The sequence below is a fragment of the Quercus suber genome, unplaced genomic scaffold (genome assembly GCF_002906115.3).
Source record: "Quercus suber isolate HL8 unplaced genomic scaffold, Cork oak 2.0 scaffold_255, whole genome shotgun sequence".
Classification (NCBI taxonomy): Eukaryota; Viridiplantae; Streptophyta; class Magnoliopsida; order Fagales; family Fagaceae; genus Quercus; species Quercus suber.
The window spans coordinates 100068-108595 of NW_027069711.1; the positions used below are offsets into that span (position 1 = coordinate 100068).

Here is an 8528-nt window from a genome sequence, read left to right on the forward strand (position 1 = left end):
GGGTTGAACTGTAGATTGGTATAAGGTACTGAGATTCCTTTACTTGTAACTGCTTGTTGTGATAATAGTGGATTATCGGAAATGGTGACCTTAAAATCACCCGGTGGGTAGTGTTTTCCCTATTCGTAAATATATCACCGTGTCAATTTATTTTCCACTGCATACTTAGTTTAATTGGTGATTTGTTTGGGCTACCATGTGTTTGCATGTTAATTTGATTAATTAATAAACTTGGCTAATTAATCAATTAATTTCATCACAAGGGGTCAATATGTTTTTGCCTATCATCTTGTACTTCTCACTAGTGTTTTTTTTTTTTTTTTTGGTTGTACTCATTTTCCTTTGGCTTGTGCTCTTAAAAAAAAAAAAAAAAAAATTGAAGTGTCCCTTCATAATTATTTAATAAAAAAAATGTGTTACTTTTTTGTTTTTTTAAATGAAGACATAATTGTAAATTACACCAGCTTCATTTTTCATAATCTCATTTCTCTTCTCAGCCAAACAAATAAGTTTTCCATTTCTACACTTTTCCATCCTCCTAATCAAACACAAATGAAAGAAAATTAAATCTCTTCTATACTTCCACTTTTCTATCCCTTTCTCATTTTCTCTTCTCATAGTTTTCTACCCCTCCAACCAAACAAACACTTAAGCAATCACTATTTTTAGTGAATACATTTTAAACAGTTAAAAAGATACATGCTCTATATGACTCTATTGTTGGTTAGTTCTTTACCATAATGGCTGAGAATTTTTAAAAGATTTTAAAATTACAAATTTTGGAATTTCTCAAAGTTGATACTTATGTTGTGTGGTTATTGAATTTACGTTATTATTTTTTGGTAATATTAAAAATATATAAAATTAGATATTTTAAAATAATGTTATACGAACTCATTAAGTAACTAAATAATTAATATTTAACCATTATAGATGACATTTTAAATGACAAATGTATTCTTACACATTAATAAACATTTTTTTTTATGAAAATAAATTCTTTAGTCTCTAAAATCATTTCTATATAGTTAGTTCTAAGAGTATAAAAGGTAAATTGAATAAATAAATTTAGCCGCCATATTGGTCTCCTAAAAAATACGGAATATTCGAGAATTGACATTTCCTCCCTAAATATGAGAGTTGGGATTACTACAATTCATAAAAATTTAGATATTCATAAAAGTTAAAATTTTGAAGAAATTTGTCAAACAAACATTAAAAGTTTCTCAAATCATCTTAGGTTCTACATAAGAAGCATAGTAAATTTCCACCGTTGTACTTTATTGCTAGAATTACGTTTGATTGAAAGTTGTTATATAATTCTTATAGATGAACTTAAGAACTATGAAAGAAAATGGAATTGGGAGGGGGGGGGGGGGGGGGGGTGGGGAGATGAAAGTGGTTAGTTTTGTGAAGTTTAATGCTCAGTTATTTATTCTTGATATTCAAAAATAATATGTAAAACTTTATTGTTGGGTTTATAGGACTAGATTACAATGACTATATGTAACCAAAGTTTAAGGATCTTTTAGTGTGTTGAGTATGTTTTGAGGTCTATTGAGGGCCCTTTTTTAACCAGTACTGAGTACACGTGTCGTGCTTTGATACATTGGTGGTTAAACCCGAGGTAGTTCTTGAAGTCGAGGTTGGAACTCGTGCCTCCATTCAAACGGGTCACCCTTTGAATGTTGTAGAATGACTTATTTTTCCTTATAAAATGAGTAAGTAAAGACTAATCTTTTATTTCCTCCTTGTAATTCTAATACGGTACTGTTTTGACATTCTATAGTAGTTCCTCTATACCAATGTCGCGGTAGTGTTGAGGATACTCCTTGAATAATGGGCCTTTTTTTCCATTAGTGTATCATCCATAGACCTCCACGTATCAACCCTCAGTGCCGGCTGAAGCTATAGGCGAGCTAGGCCACGCCTAAGGCCTCACTTATAAGGGGCCCCCAACTACTAATAATATATTATATAATATTGCTTTCTCATCTGAAGAAAAAAAAATTACAAACAACCATCTCAAAAAAAAAAAAAAAAAAAAATACAAACGGCCGTACCAAATCCCATCAGGCCATGAAGGCCCGTTTCTCACCAAAAAAAAAAAAAAAAAAAAAAGGCCATCACCAAATCCCATCAGGCCATCACCAAATCTTTAGCTTACAGAAAAAGATTACAAACGGCAGAAATCTTCAGCTTGCAAAAAAAAAAATTACAAAAGGCAGAAAGAAGAGACAAGTAAGAAAAGGCAAAAAAAAAAAAAAAAAAACACTCACTCTCTGACACTCTCCATCTTGATTCTAAAAAAAAAAATATACTCTTTTGAGTTAGCTTACTCATCAATTGGTGTTGACAATAAACTTGGTGTGTTTATAGAACTTCATTTCAGGTTCTTTTTGTTTTCTCTTCCTTTGCCTCTTTCGTCTTCTTCATTGTTTGCTGCCAGAGTGCTGGCCCTGCTGGGGTTTTGTTCTTAACTTGAGTTTGGTTGTTCTTGTACTCTTTCTCTTTACTAGCACTGCTTTACACTTCACACCTTTTTTTTTTTTTTTTTTTTTTTTTTTTTTTTTTTTTTTATGTCCATCTGAGAATTCAGAGATTGAGTGTGAGGTGGGAACTTCACTCTTTTTTTGTTTGTTCTCTTACCTTTTTATTTCTTTAGATTTCTCTAGAATGTTATAGTCTTATAGAATGGTCAAGGTCCAATGGACTCACTTGGCACTTAATTTTTTTTTTTTTTTTTTTTAAGAAGTCCGATTTAGTTTGTTCTCTTACATTTTTATTTCTTTAGATTTGTCTAGAATGTTATAGAATGGTCAATGGTCCGGACCGAATGGACCCACTTGGCACTTAATTTTGTTTTGTTTTTTTTTTTTTATTTTTATTTTTTTTAAGAAGTCAAATTTAGTGGATGTGGATGGAAGTTAAAGTACTGTATTGATAAGTGAGATTTAGACTATACTCAGTGCTGCTGAAGCTATAGGCGAGCTAGGCCACCGCCTAAGGCCTCACTTATAAGAGGGCCCCCAACTACTAACAATATATTATATAATATTGCTTTCTCATCTGAAGAAAAAAAAATTACAAACAACCATCTCAAAAAAAATATAAATAAAAAAATTTACAAACAGCCATCTCACAGAAAAAAAAAAAAAAAAAAAAAATACAAACGGCCATACCAAATCCCATTAGGCCATGAAGGCCGTTTCTAAAAAAAAAAAAAAAAAAAAAAAAAAACACATCACCAAATCCATCAGGCCATCACCAAATCTTTAGCTTGCAGAAGGAAAGATTACAAACGGCAGAAATCTTCAGCTTGCAAAAAAAAAAAAGATTACAAAGGCAGAAAGAAGAGACAAGTAAGAAAAGCAGAAAAAAGAAAGAAAAAAAAAACACACACACTCTCTGACTCTCTCCATCTTGATTCTAAAAAAAAAAAAAAAATACTCTTTTGAGTTAGCTTACTCATCAATTGGTGCTGACAATAAACTTGGTGTGTTCACAGAACTTCATTTCAGGTTCGTTTTTGTTTTCTCTTCCTTTGCCTCTTTCGTCTTTTTCATTGTTTGCTGCCGGAGTGCTGGCCCTGCTGGGTTTTTGTTCTTAACTTGAGTTTGGTTGTTCTTGTACTCTTTCTCTTTACTAGCACTGCTTTACACTTCACCTTTTTATTTATTTTATTTTTATGTCCATCTTGGATTCAGAGATTGAGTGTGAGGTGGGAACTTCACTCTTTTTTGTTTGTTCTCTTACCTTTTTATTTCTTTAGATTTCTCTAGAATGTTATAGTCTTATAGAATGGTCAATGGTCCGAATGGACCCACTTGGCACTTAATTTTGTTTTGTTGTTTTTGTTTTTGTTTTTTTTTTTTTTTTTTTTTTTTTTTATAAGAAGTCCGATTTAGTTTGTTCTCTTACATTTTTATTTCTTTAGATTTGTCTAGAATGTTATAGAATGGTCAATGGTCCGGACCGAATGGACCCACTTGGCACTTAATTTTTTTGTTTTTTTTATTTTATTTTTATTTTTTTTAAGAAGTCAGATTTAGTGGATGTGGATGGAAGTTAAAGTACTGTATTGATAAGTGAGATTTAGACTATACTCAGTGCCGGCTGAAGCTATAGGCAAGCTAGGCCACCGCCTAAGGCCTCACTTATAAGAGGGCCCCAACTACTAATAATATATTATATAATATTGCTTTCTCATTTGAAGAAAAAAAAATTACAAACAACCATCTCAAAAAAAAAAAAAAAAAAAAAATTTACAAACAGCCATCTCACAGAAAAAAAAGAAAAAGAAAAAAATACAAATGGCCATACCAAATCCCATTAGGCCATGAAGGCCCGTTTCTCAAAAAAAAAAAAAAAAAAACGGCCATCACCAAATCCCATCAGGCCATCACCAAATCTTTAGCTTGCAGAAGGAAAGATTACAAACAGTAGAAATCTTCAGCTTGCAAAAAAAAAGATTACAAAAGGCAGAAAGAAGAGACAAGTAAGAAAAGGCAGAAAAAAGAAAGAAAAAAAAAAACTCACTCTCGACTCTCTCCATCTTGATTCTAAAAAAAGAAAAAATACTCTTTTGAGTTAGCTTACTCATCAATTGGTGTTGACAATAAACTTGGTGTGTTCACAGAACTTCATTTCAGGTTCATTTTTGTTTTCTATTCCTTTGCCTCTTTCGTCTTCTTCATTATTTGCTACCAGAGTGCTGGCCCTACCGAGTTTTTGTTCTTAACTTGAGTTTGGTTGTTCTTGTACTCTTTCTCTTTACTAGCACTACTTTACACTTCACTCTTTTTTATTTTATTTTATGTCCATCTTTGGATTCAGAGATTGAGTGTGAGGTGGGAACTTCACTCTTTTTTTGTTTGTTCTCTTACCTTTTTATTTCTTTAGATTTCTCTAGAATGTTATAGTCTTATAAATGGTCAATGGTCTGAATGGACCCACTTGGCACTTAATTTTGTTTTGTTTTGTTTTGTTTTGTTTTTTTTTTTTTTTTTAAAGAAGTCCGATTTAGTTTGTTCTCTTACTTTTTTATTTCTTTAGATTTGTCTAGAATGTTATAGAATGGTCAATGGTCGGACCGAATGGACCCACTTGGCACGTAATTTTTTTTGTTTTATTTTTATTTTTANCTTCATTATTTGCTACCAGAGTGCTGGCCCTACCGAGTTTTTGTTCTTAACTTGAGTTTGGTTGTTCTTGTACTCTTTCTCTTTACTAGCACTACTTTACACTTCACTCTTTTTTATTTTATTTTATGTCCATCTTTGGATTCAGAGATTGAGTGTGAGGTGGGAACTTCACTCTTTTTTTGTTTGTTCTCTTACCTTTTTATTTCTTTAGATTTCTCTAGAATGTTATAGTCTTATAAAATGGTCAATGGTCTGAATGGACCCACTTGGCACTTAATTTTGTTTTGTTTTGTTTTGTTTTGGTTTTTTTTTTTTTTTTTTTTAAAGAAGTCCGATTTAGTTTGTTCTCTTACTTTTTTATTTCTTTAGATTTGTCTAGAATGTTATAGAATGGTCAATGGTCCGGACCGAATGGACCCACTTGGCACGTAATTTTGTTTTGTTTTATTTTTATTTTTATTTTTTATTTTTTTTGAGAAGTCAGATTTAGTGGATGTGGATGGAAGTTAAAGTACTGTATTGATAAGTGAGATTTAGACTATACTATTGGCTTTGTATTAATATTAATTTTAATTTATTTGTGCAAGTTTAAAGTATAAAGTGGTCATATTAAGTAAAGTCGTAATTATGCTTTTGATAAATCAGGTTCTATTATTTTATACATTAGATTTATATTATTCTAGTTAAATTGTAATTTCTTTTTTATTATAGATTGTGTTTCATTTATTCATAAATATTTTTTAATTACAAATGTTTACAAGAAAATATCTATCTGCGTATGAAAAACTAAAAAAAAAAAAGACAGAGAAGAACTAATTGAATCTCAAAAAGGAGCTATGGACAAATTTATTACTAGTAAAAAACAAAATCTTGCAGAAATTTTGAGTAAAGGTTTCATAAATGAACAAGAAAAAAATAAATTTTAATTGAAAAAATAAATAAATTTATAATTAGATATAATAAAAGGCCCCGTTTAAAGACAAAGAGAAGAACTAATTGAATCTCAAAAAGAGAAGAACTAATTGAATCTCAAAAAGGAGCTATGGACAAATTTATTACTAGTAAAAAACAAAATCTTGCAGAAAATTTGAGTGAAGGTTTCATAAATGAACAAGAAAAAAATAAATTTTAATTGAAAAAAAAAATTAAATTTATAATTAGATATAATAAAAGGCCCCGTTTAAAGCTTTCGCCTAGGGCCCCCAAATTCATTGAGCCCGCCTTGTGACAACCCTACACATCTTTTATCCTCCAAATAACAATACACCATGATTATTGATCAAACCTTGCTAGTGGTTATAAGCATTTCAAATGCTTTCATTCCATGCATTTCAAAATTATTCAGGGAATAGTGTACAAAGACACATGCATTAATGCCACGCATTTCTTATTACCTAATGGGAAAGGTTGCCAACATAGATAGCAGTGTATGCTGGATTGTTTTCAGGAGCCTCCTAGCTCCTCATTGATATTCTCTTGGCTTCCATCTACGAAACAAATAAAACAAAAGAAACTAGCTGTCAAAATCCAGATATTCCAAGCCAATTCTAGCCTAGCATATGTTAAATTAGAGCACATGCTTTGGGATACAGCAAGAAATAATTCGAATTTAATGAAGCCACATAATATTTGACGATGCAAAAAATCAGCAGTTGAGCTTCTCGTCGTAGTGGATGGACAAAGCTATGATTGGGTTCGTCTTTATTGGAGGAAAACCTACAAAATGAATTGGGTGGAAGAGTAACATGCCGGTGTGGCATTAGCCAAACCGCCTCTGATGCTTAAGTCAGTAAGGGAGAAAAATTATAGAGAGAATTAACTGGAGAGTGATTTTTGTAGAGTATTTTTTGTGTACCTTTAACTTCTGTAGCCTTTTCTTTTTATAGTTGCGTGCCTCATTAATAGGCAATGAATTGCTATCTTTATACTCAACGACTAGTGTGTTATAAAATCTTTGTCTGAAGTTCACAGCTCACTCTGTGACTGTTGGTCCGTCTGTTACACTCTGTCATCAATGAGCGTAATAAATGCATAACATCTTCTCTTGGTTAATGACAATCTCAAATTAATGACGATCTTAAATTTCTGACTCATCAGTTGCCCCCTTATTTGAATTTTCGTCAGTCAGACGAGATGAAAACATAACCATCTGACGTTTCTTTTTTCATGTACGACGCATTTATGATGAGTTAATATTTGATCTACTGAGTGCCACGTGTATGTCAAGATGTGTTAGACGTTCAGACTTTCCTCGGTTTGCCCATGCACGTTTTGGACATTTATCTCACATTTGCCCCTCATTTTTCCTTTTCTTTCCTTGTTTAGCTAGCGTTCTAGGGTTTTTCTCTTCTTTAAGCTTTCTTTTTCAATTCTGCATTCCTTGGTAAGTTCTTCGTGCTCCTCTCTCTTTTTTTGCTCTTCCATGGTAGATTACTCTTTTGTTAGGGTCAATTGTCCCTCAATATCTTTTCTTTTTGCTTGCTTAGTTTATTTGCTTGAGATTGTGGAGGGAGAGTGTCTCAAGGGGGTTAGTCTTTTCGTGGGGGAGGACTGTCCATATAGGTTCATCCGTTCTTCTTTATTTCCTTTGGTTTCTTGTTCTGCTAGAGTTACTGGGTCTTTGAAAATGTCTAGGGAGGTTAGGTCTAGTGAGATAGAAACGAGGTTATCTTCGTCTGATAATCGCGAGATTCCCGAGGTTACTTCCCCTTCTACTCCCTACAAAGCTTGGAACATCCAATGTGCCCTCTCAGGGAAAGATGAGAAGCGAATTAGGGATAGGTTTCAATTTCCTAATTCGATTAGAATTAGGATTCCGAATGACAAGGATAGGGCCTGTCACTCATATGCTGATGAAGTTTGTTTCTACCGGGTATATTTTGCTGGTGGTCTTTATCTTCCCGTTCATCCCTTTGTTAGGGAACTCTTCACGTATCTACACCTTGCCTCAGCACAATTAATGTCTAATTCTTGGCATATTGTCATTTGTTGTATGGTGGTATGGATGTCTGCCAATGACGGGGGCATCATCAAGAAAGACGAATTTCTCCATTTTTTTTTTCTAAGAAAGTCCAAAGACCCTGGCTACTGGGAATTTAAGCCATGGGATAGGGCTTCTAGGTTAATACTTGACTCTCTACTGTCCCTCCACAATTGGAAACCAAACTTCTTCTTTATTTTGGGCAATGGTTGGGAGTTCGTCCCTGATGAGGGCCTAGATGAAGCCTCCTAGTTTTTTTTGTAGTGGGGGAACTCCTCTGTTTGGTGTGTCCTTCTTGTCTACTCTTTCTGTTCTTCATTTATTCTTTGTGAGTGACGATGATATATGATATACTTGCTTTTTGCAGTTCCTTAACGCCCTTATCTGAAGAAGAGATATCACAG

General features: G+C 32.8%; 2 long non-coding RNA genes across 2 annotated transcripts; both read right to left on the reverse strand.

Moving 5' to 3' along the window:
- Positions 1 to 3162: 3162 nt before the first annotated feature.
- Positions 3163 to 3674, reverse strand: LOC136070721 (uncharacterized). The gene is made up of 2 exons (XR_010631960.1): positions 3469 to 3674; positions 3163 to 3318 (listed from the first exon to the last, which is right to left on the reverse strand). It is a non-coding gene; the product is annotated as an uncharacterized LOC136070721 (long non-coding RNA).
- Positions 3675 to 4366: 692 nt separating this feature from the next.
- LOC136070722 (uncharacterized) lies at positions 4367 to 4914 on the reverse strand. Its single transcript, XR_010631961.1, has 2 exons — positions 4600 to 4914; positions 4367 to 4456 (listed from the first exon to the last, which is right to left on the reverse strand). It is a non-coding gene; the product is annotated as an uncharacterized LOC136070722 (long non-coding RNA).
- Positions 4915 to 8528: the final 3614 nt, after the last annotated feature.